Genomic DNA, 23,058 nt, shown 5'->3' on the forward strand with positions numbered 1-23,058 from the left:
CAGGTTTTCAGAGAGCTGTCTATCTAGATTGCAGTATGTTCTGATCTTATGGAGGGGGTATTAGTAGCCGCACAATGGATACAACCACTCCATTCAGGCTGAACAAATCCAGGCTCAAAAGCCTTATCTCTATTCATCTTCACATACCCTCTTTTATCCTGCCTCATAATCTTTGGACCACTGGTTCCCCACAATTTACCTGCCAAAACTCCTGTCAAGTGCTCCGCTTGATCCTTACGTGCCTCTTTTGTGTAGCACTCCACTGCGATGTACCTTTTCATGTTAACCAGCACAGCTCCAGAGTGTGAGTGAGTCTATGCCTGCCCTGAAGCCTCTGTATCAGAGACCCCAGAGCAAAGTAAATGCACCATTGTGTGACCTGTATCATCTTTGAAAGTGTTGGATATTTGAAGAATTGGGATCTGATGTGGAATCTAAAGAATTTAAAAATAGATAGTACTTGAATGCAAAATGTGTGCCTTTCCTCTTCGTTCTCCCCCCAACATGCAAATATCCTCTGTCTAATCCAGAAGTGGAATGCACACAACTTATCTGTCTCTCACCACTATATGTAGACATTAGCCTACCTTGGCCTAAATGGGTCTGCTACATCTCTTGAGTGGACTTGATAATGTGGTCTACCAGTAATATAAAAGTGCTGTCAGCGGTCAGGGTTCTAGCACTCCTGAGTGGACTCCATAATGTGATTAGCTGGTGGAGTAACAGTGCCTCCAGGGCTTGAGATACTTTTGCGACAGGGACAACTACAACCAGAGCCACCCGAAGGGGCATGCTCCCATGTCCTGTCATGCAAATACTGGATCGTTTCACCATGAAGACTAATGAACTTCAGAGCCACTAGTATTCACTTTGCCTGCAAAGACTTGGGCTCTTGTGACACAGATGGCCCAAAATGACACTCACACTCACTCACACTCACACTCACTCTTGTAAGCTGCTTCATGTGTAAAGTGCAGTTAAATGTTGCTCCAACAAGTATGGAGCAACTCTAAGATTTTTCAAGCACAACATGAAAACGCTACACTTTACATCAGACAACAAGCCCCCTTTAAGATCCAGGCACTGTAATATTGGGTTCCTTCTAATATCCTTCTAATATCTAAATGAAGAGCAAATTGAGTCCATGACAAAAGGCACAAAAAGTACTATAGAACTGCTAAAATGTAATGAGTAATGGAAAGGCTTTATTGCAGGTAGTGTCTCTGAAATGCTCATTTCACTGTGTCAAAGTCAATCATATGTCAGGGAATACTTCAATTATATAATTGCCTACTCCGTTCCAGCCTCATGTTGCAGTCGAGGCTGACCTGGCTGCCCCTTGGCGGCTCTCCACTGCTTTATTTGCCCCGGCGCTGCCCCCTTGCGCTGAGATTGATACGGTCGAGACCCTACACTGGGCTTGGGAGGGGCTCCGGAAACTCTTGGGCCCGGACACGCTCTCAGTGACCGCGATGCCTATTGCTCAACACCTGGCTTTCCCTCCTCTTCAATCTTCGGGGATAGTGAAGCATACCTCTCACTTTGGGCTTTCTACTGTGTCTGATTTTTATCCTGGTAACACATTCTATTCCTTGGCTGCTGGCTACGGCCCATGGATACTTTGCTCTATTACCAGTTAAAGACGGTTTGCAGGAAGCTCCATCCCTCTTTCCCTCAGCCCCCTCCCTCAATGGCCACTCTGAATCTCCTTGACACGTCCTCCTCTCTAAATTGATCAAAAGAACCTTTGCTACCACGTTGGCGGCCTCCTCCATCTGATAGGGCGCATGTGGCATGGGAAACAGAACTTGACATCACATTATCCCAGGCCGACTGGCTGTACCGCTACACCCAGATTAAACATCTCTCCCCTAACTATCGACTGCGCCTAATCCACTTTAAATATCTCCACAGGCTCTACCGGACCGCCATGCAATTGCACCAAATGGGCCTCATTACCAGTGACAGATGCCTGCGCTGCTCTGCGCCTGCAGCTGACTTCCCCCACCTTGCCTCTCTATGCCCTAAGATCTCCGCTTATTGGCATGAGGTATGCGCTGTTATTTCTGACATCACTTCATTCCCGCTCCCTCCTGACCATCTGCTTTGCCTATTCGGCTTTGTCAAACTTTGTCCAGATGCCTCTCGTAGGCTGATTGCTATGCTGCTACTCCTTGCGCGGCGCACGGTTTCCATGTCCTGGGGTCGTCGACTCACACCAAAGATATCCCTTTGGCTAGAGGATGCTTCCCGCTGTCAGACTTTATTGTCCGAATTTTGGGATCTAATGACCACTAGAGCCCGCCCGCTGGATATCTGGGGCCCGCTTGTCACCTATCTCCTAAGTCACACTTCCCAGCGCTCAGCGACCTCTCCCACGATCCTCGTCGGCGCTTCGCCCACGGCGGCCGCTGGTGCAGATCCATGGGTTTCCTCCTCTAAGCTTCCCTTTCGGCCCCTACCCCACACTATCCCCCTCGTATGTTTAGAAGCGGTGCCTTCCCTGATACTCTCTCTGCACTGATGCTGGTGGGTTCCCGATTTATGGCTTGATTGTATTGATTGCGGTGCTTGTAACAGATTGCTCTTTATTTTGTACAACATATCGTAATGCATATTATTTTGCCATGGTGTAACTCTATGATACTGCTGTGTCTAAATCTTTGATAAAGTTTTTTGAAAAAAATAATAATAATAATAATTAAATTATATAATTGCCTGGCATGTAGTTGAATGCGTGCCAGCTTATCCTCAATTTCATAAAAACCATCACGTTATAAAATCTCCTTTTTTCTAAATACATTATAAAATCTTTCTCATTTTTGCTTGGAAAGAAACTACTAGCCCCATGTTTAAATTCTGTAGCGTTTTCAGCAATATTACTATTCCAGTATGCATGAAAATGCAGCATTTACTAGTCCTCCCTAAAATTATGTGAGTGGATCCCAACTCCCCATAACTGTTAGACACATTTTGTTTTGATCAATGTTAGTGGCTTACGCTGTTATTAAAAGCTCCAGTTCTCACTCCTGTTTCTGAAAGTCCCCAAAGAGAGCTCTTAAACCGATGAAAAGGTTTATTTAAAATAGTCTCAACTTTGGACCAGTTAAAATGCAATATGCTTTCAAATGAAATCGGACCCTACAAGTAGTTTTTTCACCAGCACCCCATCATATCTTTTGACTAGCCTGCTATGTAGTCAGATGTTAGCCTATTGAGGAAATCTGATATTATCAAAAGCATTAGCCGTTCTCAGTTGAACAGCAGTGTAGGCCATGACACTCCACTACAACAAAAGACAGAATATGCTCATTTATATTAGAATGTATTTTTAAGTCCAAGACAGAAAAGTGAACGCTGGCTAAGTCCTTAGATTGCACCCACTAGATCCAACATTACTGAAGATATTTTACTTTCACTTCATAGACATGCCCATATTGGACAGATTCTGTCAAAGTCTAAACAGCTGATGTCCAGAAACGCTTTGTTGATTTTTTGCTTGTTTCCCCAATGAATCTTCATGGTCCTCGCAGGCTTCTTCACTGCCATCCCTGGCCCAGAATCCTGTGGCGGGGCCTGGTTCACAGGCGGCTGAGTCCGGGCCAGATTCCAGCCTAGATCCTGGTTGACAGAAATAGCTGCTAGCCACATCACCTCCTGTAGGCCCTCAGCATATGTGAGCTAGGGTGCATGTACCATCGTACTTGCCTCTTAGTTCACTAAGTAGCTGAGTTATCAGGAAAGATGCAGAAATGTGTCTCAGGTAAGGGAGTAGCCAGAAAATGAAAATCCCCCCACTCGAACCATAACTCTAAACCACATTGAGAAGGCAAAGCGATCAAACCTGACCATACTTAGGAGACTTCTCTTCATGAGTTCATCCTCTTTACCTTCATCTACCCATAAATCATTTCATCCTTTTAACTATTCATCTATTCTTCAGTCAATTCCTTCACCATACTAAGCATACATTAATATTCTATCCCTCCAATCATCTACCCTTTCCCCCATTTCTGTTCATCCATCTCTCCATCAGTTCACATTTCATCTACTCACCCCTCCAACCATCAATTCCTCCATCGTTTCAGCCTTTCAAAAACTTTTTAAATTTTTCCCTATCTGTCTATCCATCTTTTCAGCCTTTCACTCCATTATTTTCTCCCTTCTGGCTATTCATTTATTCACCCTTCCACCCTACCTTTAACCTAATGTATTTCTTATTTCCTTTCACACTTTGTTTTCTTTTATGTTGGGTTCTTTATTTCCTCCTTCTTTCCATCCATATTTTATCTCTCATCCTTCTTTTTCTTTCTTATTTTTCTCCATCAGGCACACTATTTCCTATTCTCCCCTCTCTATTAATCAATCAATCAAGGTTTGCTAAAGCGCAGCTACTCACCTGTGAGGGTCTCAAGGCGCTGGGGGAAAGAGGGGCGGCTGTTACCTCCTATTTTCATCATTCTATTATTTCAATTTTCATTTAGTTAGTTCTGGATATCAGCCCATTAACCACCCTCATCTGTTAGGGTATTCCTTTTTATTTTATTAGCATTTTGTCTGCAGATGAAATTGGTCCACATATTACTAAAGGCAGCCCCTTCTTAAGCTAGTTCAGTGAGGATTTCTCAACACCACATGTCTCAGATCATGTTTAAAAAAATTCAATAAATACTTCTCTATGCAAAGATTTAAAATGATTTACTAAGGTGAAAAGAAACGCTTGCACCAATTAAGGAAATACACCCTTCTGCATGTTTCAAGACACCCAGTCATATTCTAGCATTTTATTTGCTGCACCATTTACATGCCAAATATTTTCAAGGTTCTGCTTGTGTTCGGGCTCTCAAAGTCAGAGCCGACCTTTGGCTCACCCATCTGTCCTGTGCATGTGCCCAGCGGTGACACATAAACAAAGAGAACAGGAGAGCATTACTTGTTCGATCGCTGGTTTGATGGGGCGATCTGGTAGGAGTAATAAGGGCGCCTCATGCTGCCTGATTCAGCCTAATAACTGTGTGCCAGTTGGAGGGCTGGATCCGTGGTCAGCCTCATCGGTTCTGGAGCTCTAGCAGAGCAGGGGCCGACTGAAAATCCTGCTTCAGGAATCCTTTGGATATTTGTGCAGTGAGTTGAACTCAGCAGTATCCGAAAGTCGCTATAGACTTTTCTCGACGTCCCACCAGGCATACCTGACAGAGGCAGATCTGAGGAATTCAGACATATTTGAGATTTAGGGTGAATAGATGTTTCAGGCCCTAGGGGTGAGAAGGAGGGCAATCCATGACTGAACAAGTGGCCGAGGAACCCTCTCGAACTAACGCGCAAAAATCCAGGCACCCTGAAGGCAGAACAGTGTACTCACCTTTGTATTTTTTCAGAAAAGATGGCTAAATATTGTTCCACAATGCCTATTGTGAGCGGCCCCTCCCTTTTTTGCATTGTTGAACGTATTTCTATGGTAATGTCTACTGAAGGAGGCAACATTGTTATTTTGGGAACTAAGTGTAAACAATGAAATGCAATTTAAATAGGTGACAAGATTGATTTTTCCATTCCCTATTCATGCAATGTCGTTTTTATTTCACCTGTTCTCAAAACAGCAGTTATTTACAGTGCAATACGAGTTTAGTAGACTACCAAATATTTTGCAACTGTTTTTAAAATCTGTGGTCTTTAATCTTAAAGTGTATTCGGTTGACAAGCAAAGATAATAAATGTGTTCTGTGCAATATTGTTCAGCTATTCTGACAAGTATTGTGTTTTAGCAGACCGCTCATTTGGGATAGGGTGCTTCCCTTTCAAGTATGTTTCTACGGGTGCCCTTGTGAGACAGTACTTGTGTAAAGAGATGTTTGTCACAGCAGGAGGTCTGGCTCTAACCTGGAGCACCCCCAACATTGATGCAAAGATGAGTGAGATCCCCTGAAGTATCAATCAGGGCAGGCCTAGCCTAGAAACTTCCTCCTCTTGAAAATCATAAACTATAATCCCATTACTCAACCCTGCAATCCACCAAATGACAGTGTTCACAAAGAATAATCTGAATCTCTGAAAAATAGAACAGGGTGTATCTTGTAACTTATGGACTCGGCACTTAGACAATTAATAATATTACGTAGTATGGTGTACAACCGTGCTAACGTGGGTACAAGCTTTGCTGAATCTGACAGTTTAGCTTTCAAGCCCACGTTATAAAACGGCATATGAGTTTACAAGTCCAGTTATTTCCAAAGGGTAATAGTTCTGGTGAAGAGTCTCTGATTGTACAGACGGAGCTGAAAATCGTATTATTGTAAAAGGATATTTTTTTCAGATTTTGTTTCTTCTTTTTTCCTTTTCCCTTAATGCAAATGACTTTTAAAAAAATGTCTAATCTACATCTCCTGCATAGTTAAAAAAAATCAGAATCTCCTGTTAAACGGGGTTTATAAAATTTCTATTACAATATTGCTACTCATGTACTTCAAAATGCAATTCACAAACATGCATGAGGGAACATCCGGTTCACCTATCTTTCCTATCTGAAAATCTCCACCACGTGTGCAGACATCCCCACACACAAGCTGTACGTTTTAGTAACAAATGTCGGTGGAAAATCTTCCATATTTACTCCTAAATCAAAAGTGTTTAGGGATGAATTGGGAGGGCTAAGGAGATGTTTAGGTAGGGCAAACACCCACTCACAAAAACGTACGACCATTTCTATTCACAAGGTGCACTTCTAAAGTTACTAAGCCGTTCTTTTAAAATTACACCAGCTCAGCCGCGGCCGATAGTGGGAGTACCGGCCGGGCGGTGACGTGGGGAGGGGGAGGGGCAGGGTGGGGGGTAGTAATGTATGAATTACGGACTTTAAAAGGTAAGTAAACATATAAATAAATAAAACGAATTTCGTTGCACACACTGCATGCGACGCAGTGTGTGCAACGAAATTAGTTTTATTTATTTATATGTTTACTTACCTTTTAAAGTCCGTAATCCATACATTACTACCCCCCACCCTGCCCCTCCCCCTCCCCACGTCACCGCCCGGCCGGTACTCCCACTATCGGCCGCGGCTGCGCCAGCTCTCTGTCTATGCTTTAAGGTTGCAATGTCAATGTGTTGGCCCCATGATAGAGTGGATGTAAGTGAGTCTGCATGCTCCAAAAACGTGCTTCCCAACAGTAGATTTGCCTTAAATTGTTTGCAATAGGTTGAAAGTCATACATTTTGTTTTGTCGACATTGATCTGTAGGCTCCATTCCGCACTGAAGCTACTAAAGCTGTCGAGAAGGTTTTGCAGACCACTAGGTGTTTTAGAAATTAACAAGTTGTTGTCCGCAAACAACAACTCCATCTTACCATTTGCCAATGTTGCGGAATCAGCCTCAACTATTAGGATATATTGTACCAGCCCATTTCCATATTTAGAAAATAAAGTGGGAGCCAGTACACATTTCCCTGTGGGACACCCTTTGACAAAGGATTTTTTTCAGTGTATTGTCCCTGCAAACCCCACCGCACCCAGGCTATGTTGTTATTGTGTAGTCTAACCAGCAAGGATAGTATTTCAGAAATCATCCCCAGTTCTTCAAAGACCGACCATAACCTTGCTCGTGGCACCAAATCAAAAGCAGATTTGAGATTGAAAAATGCAATGTATAAATCACCTTTGCCGATCAGGCCCATCTTCCAATATATTATAGCAAATCTGAAAACCTGATCTATTGTTGATATCTTAGGTCTAAAAACCGCTTGCAATGGGCTTTTTATTTCATTACTATCAGCCCAATGCTGGATTTTAACCAATACCATTTCAACAAAAAACTTTCTGTAGGCAATCTATGAAACTAATAGCCTTATAATTAGTTGGCAGACTCTAATTCCCTTTTTTATACACAGGAACCACTTCCGCTTCCAGTCAAGATACCAGAATAGGAGCTACCAGGACTATCTCATTTGCAATGACCATTATGTAATTTACCCACACATCTATATCATAGAGATATTCATCTACTGGGATATTGTCTGGACCAAACCTCCCTCTAGAAAATGTTGCCAGCAAATTAAAGACATCCTCCCTAGAAATAGGTTCCAACATAAGATTAGTTAGAGGGCATTCTGAGGTATGTTGTCCAAATGTAATGCTTCATCATGGTAAAGGGCTGAGAAATGATTAAACCAGGCCATAGGTGGGACATGATTCTAAGGCTCAAACCCAGCAGTGTACTATCCTCTAGTCACTAGCATCCAAAACCGAAAATCATCCTTGGTTGCACATGACTCCAGCAAATCTTGCTACCTCTTGTCGTCCCACTCTTTTTTGGCCACAGCCAGCAACAATTTATAAAATGTCCTAGTAGATGCTATCAAGAGAGATTGTTTTGCTTTTATGGTCTTGACTAATAGTTGCCTTAACTTTCTGCATTCTCTATTGTACCAACTACCACCTCCACTTTTGACCAACCTTTTACTTATACGTGGGGCTATAAAGTAGGCATGCTACACAAACAAATGATGGACGAAAAGCTGAGTAAATCATACATTCACCCCCAGACAAGAGATCTGGGTTAAATCCATTGTTCTTTTGCTCACCATGCCACCCCAGTTTAGACCCAGCCATATGCAAATCTGTCTTGACCCTGTGCCTCATGGGAACAGTCGAGACCGAACTGTCAAGCCAGGTCCTCCGTGGACCGGAAACAGGCATCCTGGGACTGGTTTCTGAGTATTACCCATCATCAGCCAGGCTACCTTGAATCCAGTGGCACAGTGAGCAAGGGACCCATGTCTGGGCATACTCAACCAATTAGGGTGAAAAGTGCTACGCAAACAAATGATGGACGGAATGCTGAGTAAATCATACATTCACCCCCAGTCAAGAGATCTGGGTTAAATTAATCATTCTTTTGCTCACCATGCCACCTCAGTTTAGACCCAGCCCTATGCAAATCAGTCTTGACCCTGTGCCTCATGGGAACAGTCCAGACCGAACTGCCAAGCCAGGTCCTCCCTGGACCGGAATCAAGCATCCTGGGACCGGTTTCTCGGTGCTACTGTAGAAAAAGGGTCAGACAGATCAGGTCGATTACCCCTTTTCAAGGTTTGCCCGGCGCTAGCCGCCTCTCACCCTACTCAGGCAGGCGCTGGAGACTGGAAGGCAGGAAACAGGAGTTTATTCCGACGGAGCAGAACACGTCAAATCAGACAACAGGGTATCTTCTCGAGGTGCTCTCTCAGCCTCTCTGAGGCCTGGCCTCTTATACACTGGTTTATGACATGTGAACATTCTTTATTGCAATAAAGACACTTTGAAGTATGAAAAGACATCCCCGGAATCCCCGCTACAGGCCCATTCCCACACATATCTACAGTAGAGGTCCCCACCCCACATACAATAGGAGATGGCTATCACACAGCTGGACATTCCGCCGATTCTTAGAATGTGTGCGCCTGATTGGATCTCAAGGGGGGGGGGGGCCATGATCAATCGTAGCTCCTTTGAATAGGATTCAGAAAAGGGGGTGGTGATGAACAGAGTGTCTGAATTAAGCAGACCACTCTTACCCAGTCCAAAGATCAGGGCTTGATCCATCACCGTTATTTAGCTCACTGCCCCATCCCAGCTCAGAACCTGGCTATATGCAAATTAGTATGTCCCTGGCCCAGTGCATCATGGGAACAGGGCAGACCAAACTACCAAGCCAATTCTTCACCAGAAAGGAGACAAGCTCTCGGGGACCGGTTTCTGCCATTTCAGGCGTCGGCGGCCCGGCTTGCTTGAATCCTGATGGAGCAGTGAGCAAGGGACTCATGTCTGAGTATACCCTGCCACACCTATAGTGGCCAGAAACGATTCAGAAAAGGGGGTGGTGATGAACAGAGTGTCTGAATTAAGCAGACCACTCTTACCCAGTCCAAAGATCAGGGCTTGATCCATCACCGTTATTTAGCTCACTACCCCATCCCAGCTCAGAACCTGGCTATATGCAAATTAGTCTGTCCCTGGCCCAGTGCATCATGGGAACAGGGCAGACCAAACTACCAAGCCAATTCTTCACCAGAAAGGAGACAAGCTTCCGGGAAAACAGACTAATTTGCATATAGCCAAGTTCTGAGCTGGGATGGTGCAGTGAGCTAAAAAACGGTGATGGATCAAGCCCTGATCTTTGGACTGGGTAAGAGTGGTCTGCTTAATTCAGGCACTCTGTTCATCACCACCCCCTTTTCTGAATCATTTTGTCCACCACAGCGTGAAAGGGTATACTCAGATGTGAGTCCCTTGCTCATTGCACCATCAGGATTCAAGCAAGCCGGGCCGACGACGCCTGAAATGGCAGAAACCGGTCCCCGGAAGCTTGTTTCCTTCCCAGTACAAGAATTGGCTTGGTAGTTTGGTTTGCCCTGTTCCCATCATGCACTGGGACAGGAACAGACTAATTTGCATATAGCCAAGTTCTGAGCTGGGATGGTGCAGTGAGCTAAAAACGGTGATGGATCAAGCCCTGATCTTTGGACTGGGTAAGAGTGGTCTGCTTAATTCAGGCACTCTGTTCATCACCACCCCCTTTTCTGAATCATTTTGTCCACCACAAGCGTGGAAGGGTATACTCAGATGTGAGTCCCTTGCTCATTGCACCATCAGGATTCAAGCAAGCCGGGCCGACGACGCCTGAAATGGCAGAAACCGGTCCCCGGAAGCTTGTTTCCTTCCCAGTACAAGAATTGGCTTGGTAGTTTGGTTTGCCCTGTTCCCATCATGCACTGGGACAGGAACAGACTAATTTGCATATAGCCAAGTTCTGAGCTGGGATGGTGCAGTGAGCTAAAAAACGGTGATGGATCAAGCCCTGATCTTTGGACTGGGTAAGAGTGGTCTGCTTAATTCAGGCACTCTGTTCATCACCACCCCCTTTTCTGGCTCCTTTGAAGAGGGGCGATTTCATACAGTAAGGGCAATAAACTGTATCCTCAGGCTAAGTGATGGCCTGGGATCCGTGCAGACAATCGGGCTCAGAGGAAGGGGTCATCAAAGGAGAGGTATTCATGAAAGGAAGGGAGGTATAGGTCAGGCGCGGGTGTGATTCCCAGGGGCAGAGTCGCGCGGAAGGAGAGGTCTTATGACCCGTGCATGAGAGAGCGGGGGCAGCCAGAGTGCGCGGGGGGGGCTTGCAGCGCCAGGGGAACGTGCTGGCGATCGATCGTGAGCAGGGTGACCATGGTGCCTAAAATGGCTGCCGTGCATATTTGTGCGTGAGTCTGAGGAAATGGACAAGATGGCGCAGATGATGTTTAGTTCACTAACTAGATTTCAACAGTCCTCCCTTTTAACATGTCTCGCCAACTTGTCAATTCGGATCTATCCCCATAAGGCCACGTATTTCTACCTCATAGAGGGGACTCATGTGCTCAGTTCCGAAGTCCAAAGTCTTAGGGCACATGCATTTAGCAATGAGTGAACACAAAGGTGGCAAGCATTGAATACCTAGGCAACACCCACACAGTACCACGACCGGTATCAATATAAATGTAAACAACCTCCATCCCCAGTCCTTCAAAGTACCCCAAAACCAGCTCCCAAGCGACCATCCTTCCTGCTCCTGGTGAACCTCTGAGGAAAGTCTGTGGAGGTGCTCGATTGCTTTGTAGACTGAGGGCGAGTTATCTGGCACGTAGGTACAACAGCTGGATCCTATGATGCGGCATGCTCCTCCACGGTCAGCTAGAACCACATCTAGAACAAGGCGGTTCTGAAGAGCCACCAGGCGGACTGCCTGAAGCTCGGCCGTATTGTTAGTGAGGATGCCAGCCGTGATGTTCATGGTTGTTTCTACTGCCTGGGTCAGGTGTCGGATGGCGCGGCTGTTTGCCATTGGGCCCCACAGAGGAACAAGTCCCTTCACTGCATCCAGGAACTGTGCTCCGGTGGAGTCGGCTTGTTCAATGTCTCTTGCGCGTTTCTGCCGGTGATGGTTTGCTGGGGCCACGTACGTTGGAGGGAGAATGAAGGCGATGTAGCAAGTACCCCCCCAACCTTTTGGAAGCCAAGTGTAAGCTTTGGTGCCACAAACAAAGTACATATTCGGAGAAGCAACAAAGGAGGGGGGATCAATTGAGTCCAATGTTCTGGTGATGTGGCAGGAACTGTGACCCACCAGCTGTGTTCCCAGGCCTTCGAGGCACACGAGGCCCGTGACATTGATAACAGACAGAGCCACAGTCAGAGTGACAGCAGTTCGTTTCCGTAGGTAGGAGAAGGTGGGTCTGGCTGGATTATGGAACACCTGCATTTCAACTCGTTCCTTGGCAGGGATGTCCATATGGAAGGAGGAACCAGAGGTCAAAGGACAAAAGGGAGCAGATGTCCTTCCGGTTTTGTTCAGCCAGAACCCATGGTAGAAGTGTGACACTGTTTGACCAGAAGTGGCGTTGACCTTGTAGCTCTCTTGCAAGAGGATCAACCAGGCAAGGCAGGAGCCGTGAACTGAGAAAGGGGAGGGGATGAAAGGGATGGAGTGTCCGGTGGCATGCGGGAGCAACCCGCAGATCCAGCAGTTTGTGGCGTTGGCGGCAAGGTTGTGTTGGTGCAACAGTTGCACGAAGGAATTGTTCCAGAACTCCTTACGCCTTTCTCGGAGCTGAGGCGAAAGGGAGATCAGGTGATGCTCTTTCATAGTGGTTGGCTGTGCAGTGGTCAGGAATATCTGATGAGCGGGTGCGCTCTCTTCCACGATCCAGAAGGAAGTCATGAGGAGGAGGCAAAAGAGGAGGACAATGAAAAGGGCAATTGTCTTCGATTTGTGCATACTGTCAGTCTTTGGGTTCCGGTAGTGGGTATTTCCGGTTGCTTCCATCATCTTCTTATCTGGCGCTTCCATCATCTTCGAGGTGATCGGTAGTGGGCAGAACCGCAGACTTCGTTTAGCTTCTCTTCGGGTAACCCTTGGTTGTGTTTAGGCTACCGTTCTGAGATTCAACTTAGTCCGTGGTCTACTTAGCCGAAGCTCCCTCCTTTCGATGCAGGAAATACCCTTCCCTGGATGGCACAGTGGGATCAGAGAATTTTGCAAGTTCGAGTGCCTCAGTATCAGGATAACAGTTCAGTGATGGCCGGTCTTTGTTCAGGAGCTCTTCTTGGGTGCTGACGTTTTCTGTCGTGGCCAGGGTCGAGGAGACCTTCTTACAGTGGTGTGCATGCAGCCAGTGCCGTTTCCCCTCCACTCGCAGAGCCGTCCGGGTGGTGATCAGTACTTGCCGGGGGCCCGTCCACCGGGGTTCCAGACTCTTCGCCCGTTGGAAATTTCGGATCAGCACATAATCCCCCGGTTGGATATCGTGACCCGGACCCCTGGAAGCATCGGGGATGGCCTGCTGCACCTGCTGATGAATGACAGTCGTTTTAGTCAATTTGCACAAGTAATCAGACAGTAGGACATCCGGGACGTCGTGAATGGAGGTCGGTTTAGGGGCAGTCCAGAGGTTCATCGGTCGCCCAAATACAACCTCGTAGGGGGTCAAATGGTGCTTAGTGGGAGTGGAGCGCATCGATAGCAATGCCAGTGGGAGGGCATCTGGCCATTTAAGTCCTGTGGTGGCCACTATCTTCGACAGTTTTAGTTTCAGTGTGGCGTTGTGCCGCTCAACTAAGCCAGCAGATTGGGGGTGAAAGACTGCATGAAACCTCTGTTTTACACCCAACCCTTTCAAGATTAGTTGGATAACTTCAGCTATGAAGTGGGGGCCGTTGTCGCTCCATAGAATTCGACAAAGACCGTAGCGAGGGAAAAACTCCTTCAGTAGTACCTTGGCAGTGGTCATGGCAGTGTTATCACGGGTTGGATAGGCTTCTACCCATTTGCTGAAGGCACACACAATGACTAATACATACTTCAGGCTTTGGCATCTTTCTAGTTGGATGTAGTCCATCTGGAGGACCTCAAAGGGATGGTCGGGGACCCCAAAACCTCCCCGGGGTACCACAGTTCCTTTCCCAGAGTTGTGTTGCAGGCAGATAAGGCATTGCTGGACCAGGCGTCTGGCTGAGTCGGGGATTTTGTCATTGTGCCAGACCTTGGAGATGAGTTCGATCATGGGGGCAGATCCTATGTGTGCGGGGGAGTGTGCCATAGTCAGTATGGGAATCAGGTACGAGTCAGGCAGCAACCATTTGTTTGTGTCTTTTGTCCGCCAGCAGCCTTCATCGTCTTTTAAACCCACCCGTGCCCAGTCAGTCAGTTCGTGAGGTGTGCTGGCCGACTGGATGTCCCTAATCATTTCCGTAGCGTCAGTCCATTTTTCTGCTTGTGACCTGGTCACATACATGCGTGTCGTCGTCCTATTCTCAGCTGTGGTTCGGGCAGTGATGTCGGCCAGTGCGTTTCCCTGTCCGACTAAGTCTGTCACCTTCTTGTGTGCCTGGCATTTGATTACTGCTAATCCTTTGGGGAGGAGAACTGCTTCAATCAGGGCGGAGACTAGATCTCCGTGGAGAATGGGCGTGCCGTGGGACGTCAGGAATCCCCTTTCTCTCCACAAGAGTCCAAAATGGTGAACCACTCCGAAGGCGTACTGGCTGTCCGTGTAAATGTTTGCCGTGGTCCCTGTCGCTATAATACATGCTCGTTTGAGGGCAATCAGTTCTGCCGCCTGTGCGGATCGTTGTGTGATGCGGGCTGTCTCAATTACTGTTCGGGCTGTCGTTACTGCATAGGCAGCTGAGGTGGTGCCGTCGGAGATTTTGATGCAAGAGCCGTCTACCCATAGCTCTCCGTCAGGGTCTGTGAAAGCAGTGTCTCGGAGGTCAACTCTACTCCTAGTCTGTTCGTCCGTGCGGGTCACACAGTCGTGTATAGGGGGCACATCGGGGTCGTTTTCAGGCAAGGGCAACAGTGTGGCGGGATTCAAAGTCGTACATCTTTTCAGAGTGATGTGGGGTGCAAGTAGTGTCAATTCGTACCCAGTCAGTCGTGCACTAGTCAGGTGTTGAGTCTTGGTCTGGTTCAAAAGGGTGTCGACCGCATGGGGTACTAACACAGTGAGGGAGTTCGAGAGTACGATTCCCTCGCTCTGACGGATAGAGACAGCAGCGACAGCTACTGCTCGAAGGCAGGCAGGCAAAGCTCTGGCTACGGGGTCAAGAGTGGCAGAGAAATAGGCACATGGTCGTTGCTTGGGGCCAATGGTTTGAGTCAGGACAGACAACGCGCATCCCTCCCTTTCGTGAGTGAAGAGGGAGAAGGGCTTGGAGTAATCTGGTGTTCCTAGGACAGGTGCTGAACAAAGGGCATCTCGCAACTCTTTAAAGGACGCTTGGCATTCGGGGGTCCAAGGGAGCGGGAAGGGGACATCTTTAGCCAACAGGGAAAGTAGAGGTTTTACAATGAGACTGAAATTTGGCAACCACTGCCGGCAGAAGGAGGTGAGGCCTACCAGGGAGCGGACTTGTTTCTGGGTCTTTGGGACAGGGGTTTCTAGAATGGCCTGAATTCGATCGGGTGTAAGCTTTCTCCCGTCTTTGGACAAGAGGTGGCCTAGGTAGGTGACCTGGGGTTGGCAGAATTGCAACTTCTTCTTGGAGACCTTGTGGCCATTTTCCGCAAGGAAGTGCAAGAGTTGGATGGTGGCTGTGACTGCAAGTGGAGTGGTGTCGGCCGCCAAAAGGATGTCATCGACGTATTGTATCAACACCACTCCATCCGGTAGCTGAACGGCGTCCAGTTGTCGCTTGAGGGCCTGGCTATAGATGCTGAGACTTTCTGTGTAACCTTGGGGAGCTCTACAAAATCTATATGAGCGGGATTTTAACGTGAAGCCGAAAAGGTAGCGGCTGTCTGGGTGGATGGGGATGGAGAAGAAAGCGTTCTTGAGGTCTATTACAGTGAAGGTGGTGGCTGTGGAAGGAATCAGGGTCAGAATGGTGGTGATATCTGAGACTACGGGGTACTGAGGTATAACTACCTTGTTGACCTCTCGAAGGTCGATGATGAAGCGGTACGCTTTCTCATCTCCCTCGCCCTGCTTCTTCACAATGGGTAGGATAGGGCTGTTGCAAATTTTGCTGACTACTTCCTCTACCACTCCTGCCTCTACCAGGGACTGGATTATCATTACCAATGCCTTCTCACCTTCGGGCGATATCCGATACTGTGGGAGTTTTGGGAGTATCGCATCTTGGCGAACAGTTATGTGCACGGGGTCGATCATCATTCGTCCTACGTCAGCGTCAGTTTTAGCCCACAGATACAGAGGTAGAGAGTCAAGTAAGGATGCGTCAGCGTCAGAGATGGAGAACATGTGTCGTGCGGGATGAGGTCTGAGCAGAGTCGGGTTATCGTACAGAAAGACTCGAACTCCGTCTTGTGAACACCTAATAGTGGCTCGAAAATGTTTCAACAAGTCAAGTCCCATAATGGCGTCGGGGGTGTTGGAGGAGAGCAAAAACATCGTGTCAGTGGGGTTACTGTCCAAGTTGAAGGAAACCAGTGCGGATAAGGGGTTAGTGGAGGGCGTTCCATCAAAGCCTATTGATGTTATGTGTGAGCCAGACAAGGGTGCCCTTGGAATCAGTCGTTTAGATAACGCACTACGTGTCGCGCCAGTGTCTACCAGAAATGGAGACTTCGTACCTAGGACCTTAGCGGTGACATAAGGACCTTGCTGGTCAACATAGAGCTCGACTGGATCCCTCCCTTGCCCTTGGCAGTCCTATGCAAAGTCGTGGGCATTGTCGCAGTCAGACTGTTGGCACTGATTCTGCCGGGGACGGTCAAACGTGTTCAGTCTGCCAGGTCTGTCATTGTTGGTGTCGTAGGTGTGCCCTCGTCCCTGCCCTCTAGTCCTGGACCATTCGTCATGTCCCTCGTCTCTTTATTTTAATCATTTCCAGAAGAACCGGACATTGAGACTTCCAATGGCCAAATCCTTTGCAAAACGCACACTGGTTCTCATCGAGGTCTGTTCGTGGAGCGCCGGGCGCGGGTGTGCGGTCTCTGGGGGGTGGATTTCTAGGAGCATTCGACTGGTAGTTTCCTCTATACTGTTCCCTTCCTATAGTCACCCCTTGCAACTGAGCGATCATCACCCTCTCTTTCAAGTCCTTTTTCTTTTTCTCAGTCGCTTGATCGTTCTCGTTCTTTTGTCGCTCATAGTATTGAGCCATCTGAAGGATAGCCGCGGGTTTGGAGGCAGCCCAACTACTTTCACTAGTCTGCAGTTTTTGCGAGACTTCTGGTGTCAGGCCTTTTACAAAGTTCTGGACGAACAAGTGATGTCCGGTCGCAGAGGTCATGTCCTGGCCACTGTAATCGGAGAACACCGTTTCGGACCGGGAGAAATATTCTGAGGCGTCTTCCTGTGGTTTCTGGCAGCAGGCCGTTACTATCGACCAGTCCACCTTCTTTTCTGGTACTATGGTTTTCAGTTTTAGTACTATTTTGTCTGGCAGGTCTAGAATCGATTTCAAAGGTTTCTGTCCGGGCTCTCGCTGTTTGTCTATGCCATCGAGTTGTGACCAGGTATGTCCGAACAGCTCAAGGTGGTCGACTTTCCGGATTTGCTTCCACACATCAGCTGGCAGACATAGCCCGAAAAACAAGTCGATGTCCGCTAGGGTCATAATCGTCGAACCCAAGGCGGTACCTAATTCTGTGTAGAAGGCAGTGGGGTTCTTTCGTAGATCGGGCAAGGACTTTCGGAAAGTCAGGATGTCTTGCCGATCCCAGGGTTGGTAGACCCAGTTGTACACTACCCTCCCTCTCGCATCTTGGTGGTTAATATCGTCGTGAGTTCCCTGTCCTCGTGAGGGGACCCAATAAGGTGCCGCTTCTCTTATTGGCATCATGGTGTCAGTTCTCTCGGTTTGAGGTTCAGTCGCTACAGGGGTCGTGGTGTCGGCTTCTAATCTTTGTTCAGTGAGGTGGCGGAAGACTTCAAGCGTGCGCGTGAAGAGGTCCGTCACATCACCCTCGTCTCCAATGTCGACTTTTCTATACAGAGTCGTTAGGCTTTCAGGACCTTTGTTCCGATACCGGTCTTCATAGACGTTAAGGGTGTGGTAACAGAAACGTGCAACAAAGTGTCGTTTGTGGTTATCAGCATATGTATTGCATATATCTGTCACGTAATCTTCGTTTTCTTTCCGTTCTACTAGCGTCTTTACAATCTTATCAATCCCTGCTCGTTCATTCTTACTCAATCGATTGAGTCTAGCAGAGTCTTTCTTCTCAGTTTCGGGCTCATCTAATGTTGCTGCTTGCGCTGCGCTGAGTACAAGGGGCTCGGCCGGCGCGGAGGCCGTGAGGACCGAGGCTCTGGCACTGCTCTCATCTGTGCTAGGGGGCTGCGCGCGTTGCACTAAGGGTTGGGAAGGGGCGTATGGAAGGGGCATGTAGATGATCGGGGGACCTAGCAGTAGATCATCGTTCGCTCGCTGCTTCGAAGGTAGCTCAGGGTAAAGCGTAGAGGGTGTTCTAACGGGACATTGGCTCGATGTCTCGGATTCTTGCTTCAGTCTAGCTCCCTCTCTTTCCTTTATCTCTTCTTTCAACTTGTTTGTGGCTAAATGAGCTGCTTTTCGCAATTCTTTCTCTAGTCTGACTTCGTTTCTTTTCTTTCGTTGTTCCGTCTCCTTGTGCCACATGCCGAAACTATCAAGCATAGTGGGCGTTGTTTTATTGTTACAAAGGGCTGTTTCCTACACGCTTATTTTTGCGTCATCGAAGGATCCTATCAGTGGCCACTGACTTTCCTGATCCTTTTTAGTATATTTATGCCATAACTTACTATAAGCTACGGCGACTAGTCCATACTTCAAAAACATATCCTTATTAGGGGTGCCTTCCAGAGGAGCCGGATGATCCACCTCTAATAAGCGGTCCGGGCTGAACCAACTACTGAACAATGGGGAGAAGATAGGCATGACGGGTTACAATGGGGACAAAAGTCTGCACTACCTATCCTTCACTACTTTGCGAAGACTAGATAGAATATTTCTATTCTACAGTATTCGCAAATAGGGAATACCCAAAGAGAGAACCAATTCCAAACAGTCAATGTTCGGACAAACAATCAATCAATCAAATGAGGAATAAAATAGGCGCGACGGGTTACAACGGGGGCAAAAGCCTGCGCTACCTACCCTTCACTATCTGCAAAGAGAGAGGGAAATTCCTGTTCCTCCCTGTTTGTAGGCAGAGAAGATCCTTTCAGAGAACCAATTTCGAACAGTAAATGCTCGAACAAACAATCAATCAATGGAGAGGGAAGTAGGCGCGACGGGTTACAACAGGGGCAAAAGCCTGCGCTACCCACCCTTCACTATCTGCAAAGGGAGAATACTCCTATCCTTCCCCGTTTGTAGACAGAGAATCTCTCAGAACCAAACAATCAAATGTGTAATACTAGTATTTTCCAATGACAATCAAACAATCAATTCGCAATTTGTCGTGTTACACGACCTTACCCGGACCGCATGGACAGTTTCTCGTCTTCCGCTTCCAGCGCCCGATCGTCCTCTACTCTCTGTCGTTACTGCGGCACTCCTGATTGTTCCCAGCCAGGACCGTAGATCACTCGAGAGAGGTCTGCTCGGAACCAGTGAAGTTCGGATGACCGGCTGCCAGACGAGGGTCTATCGGGCAGGTGCACTTCCGATCGTTGCAGTCGTTCACTCTGTCGTCGGGACCTCTCCCACTGGATCCACGTGTCGCTGATGGGCCCCACGCTTGGGACGCCAATTGTAGAAAAAGGGTCAGGCAGATCAGGTCGATTACCCCTTTTCAAGGTTTGCCCGGCGCTAGCCGCCTCTCACCCAACTCACGGTTACCAAATAAAGAGGCAGGCGCTGGAGACTGGAAGGCAGGAAACAGGAGTTTATTCCGACGGAGCAGAACACGTCAAATCAGACAACAGGGTATCTTCTCGAGGTGCTCTCTCAGCCTCTCTGAGGCCTGGCCTCTTATACACTGGTTTATGACATGTGAACATTCTTTATTGCAATAAAGACACTTTGAAGTATGAAAAGATATCCCGGAATCCCCGCTTCAGGCCCATTCCCACACATATCTACAGTAGAGGTCCCCACTCCACATACAATAGGAGATGGCTATCACACAGCTGGACATTCCGCCTATTCTTAGAATGTGTGCGCCTGATTGGATCTCAAGGGGGGAGGGGGGGCCATGATCAATCGTAGCTCCTTTGAAGAGGGGCGATTCCATACAGTAAGGGGCAATAAACTGTATCCTCAGGCTAAGTGATGGCCTGGGATCCGTGCAGACCATCGGGCTCAGAGGAAGGGGTCATCAAAGGAGAGGTATTCATGAAAGGAAGGGAGGTGTTGGTCAGGCGCGGGGTGTGATTCCCAGGGGCAGAGTCGCGCGGAAGGAGAGGTCTTATGACCCGTGCATGAGAGAGCGGGGGCAGCCAGAGTGCGCGGGGGGAGTGCTTGCAGCGCCAGGGGAACGTGCTGGCGATCGATCGTGAGCAGGGAGACCATGGTGCCTAAAATGGCTGCCGTGCATATTTGTGCGTGAGTCTGAGGAAATGGACAAGATGGCGCAGATGATGTTTAGTTCACAAACTAGATTTCAACACTACCCTTCACCAGCCAGGCTAGTTTGAATCCAGTGGCACAGTGAGCAAGGGACCCACGTCTGGGCATACCATCCCACATAGGGTGAAAAGTGCTACGCAAGTAAATGATGGACGGAATGCTGAATAAATCATACATCCAGCCGAGTAAAGAGAGCTGCGCTAAATTCATCGTTCTTTTGCTCACAATGCCACCCCAGTTTAGACCCAGCCATATGCAAATCCGTCTTGACCCTGGGCCTCATGGGAACAGTCCAAACCGCACTGCCAAGCCAGGTCCTCCCTGAACGGGAAACAAGCCTTCTGCGACCGGTTTCCGGGTATTACCCTTCATCAGCCAGGCTAGTTTGAATCCAGTAGCACAGTGTCCAAGGGACCCACATCTGGGCATACCCATCCCACTTAGGCTGAAAAGTGCTACACAAACAAATGATTGACTGAATGCTGAATAAATCATACATTCGACCCCAGTCAAGCGATCTGAATTAAATGCATGTTTTTTTTGCTCACCATGCCACCCCAGTTTAGACTTAGTCATATGCAAATCAGTCTTCACCCTGTACCTCATGGGAACAGTCCAGACCGAATTGCCAAGCCACGTCCTCCCTGGACCGGAAACAAGCATCCTGTGGACCAGTTTCCGGGTATTACCCTTCATCAGCCAGGCTAGCTGGAATCCAGTGGCACAGTGAGCAAGGGACCCACATCTGGGCATACCCATCCCACTTAGGGTGAAAAGTGCTACGCAAACAAATGATTGACGAATGCTGAATAAATCATACTTTCACCCTTAGTCAAGAGATCTGGGTTAAATCCATCGGTCTTTTGCTCACCATGCCACCCCAGTTTAGACCCAGCCATTTGTAAATCAGTCTTGACCCTGTGCCTCATGGGAACAGCCCAGACCGAACTGCCAAGCCAGGTCTTCCCTGGACCGGAAACAAGCATCCTGGGACCGGTTTCTGGGTATTACCCTTTATCAGCCAGGCTAGCTTGAATCCAGTGGCACAGTGAGCAAGGGACCCACGTCTGGGCATACCCATCCCACTTAGGGTGAAAAGTGCTACGCAAAGAAATGATGGACCGAATGCTGAATAAATCATACATTCACCCCCAGTCAAGAGATCTGGGTTAAATTCATCGTTCTTTTGCTCACCCTGCCACCCTGGTTTAGACCCAGCCATATGCAAATCACTCTTGACCCTGTGCCTCATGGGACCAGTCCAGACTGAACTGCCAAGTCAGGTCCTCCCTAGACCAGAAACAAGAATCCTGGGACCGGTTTTCTGGGTATTACCCTTCATCTGCCAGGCTAGCTTGAATCCAGTGACACAGTGATCAAGGTACCCACATCTGGGCACACCCATCCCACTTAGGGTGAAAAGTGCTACGTGTTAGACCAGGCACCATTGGCGTGGGTCTCCCTTCCTTTTTTGCTGTTGCCTCGTGTTTTTGCTGGTATTAGATGCTTTGGACACTGTGCCACTGCTATCCAGTGCCATAGTGCAAGTGCTCCCTATTGTAAATTGATGTATTAATCAGTGGTTCCATGTTTGGCTATTTGGTTTATTTGTCAGACCCTAGTCTAGTGCACTGAGGGTGCCCAGGGCATGTAAATCCAAATGCTGCTGGTGGGCGTGCAGCACTGGTTGTGCCACCCTCAGAAGCAGCCTTGTAAAATTTGTCTAAGGTCTGCCATTGCTTCAGAATTGGTTTGGACTGGGCAAAGGCCCCTCTCCCCTCAGAGAACAAATGATTTTGGGATATAAATATTGGGACCCTGATCCCATGAAGTTAGATCACTTTGGACTACAAGAAGAAACGTTTACTGAGGAGAGGAACCTGAAGAAAACTGAGGAGAGACTATTCCCAAGCTGAAGTGCTGCTTGGGGATTGGCCTGCAGTGGTTGCCTTACTGCCAAAGGAAGGAGAAAGGAACTTTGTGTACTTTGCTTTCAACTTGTGAAGGATCTCCAAGGGCTTGGAAAAGAGCTTGCCTCCTGCTGAAGTTTCAGGGACAACAGACTTCACCCCCCAGCTCTCCAGAGTTCTTTGGAAGTGCCTGCTACTGTTTTTGGGCCTTCTAAGGAACTGCGTGTCGCAAGGAGCTAGAAACGTTACTCAACTAGAAGAAGCGCATTGCCGTCACTGTGCCTGCCATCGCAACTCCGAAGGAGGGTGTCGCCGCTGGAACTGTCGCACTGCACCGCATCGGAGAGAAGTGTGCCAAAACGAAGAGGAAGAGTGTCGCCGTCACTGCTGCTGTCATCGCAACTCCGAAGGAGAGTGTCGCCGCTGTAGCTGTCGCATTGCACCGCATCAAGAGAAGAATCTCGCAACGAGGTCGGAGCGTGTCGCCATCGCTGAGCCTACCGTCGCAACTCAAAAGGGGGGTGTCGCCACTGGAACTGTCGCACCGCACCGCATCGAAGCAGAGCACATCGCATCCCAGAGAAGCGCGTTGCCGTCGGAGCTGCTGCAGCAGCA

Source organism: Lissotriton helveticus, chromosome 6 (assembly GCF_964261635.1).
Source record: "Lissotriton helveticus chromosome 6, aLisHel1.1, whole genome shotgun sequence".
Lineage (NCBI taxonomy): Eukaryota > Metazoa > Chordata > Amphibia > Caudata > Salamandridae > Lissotriton > Lissotriton helveticus.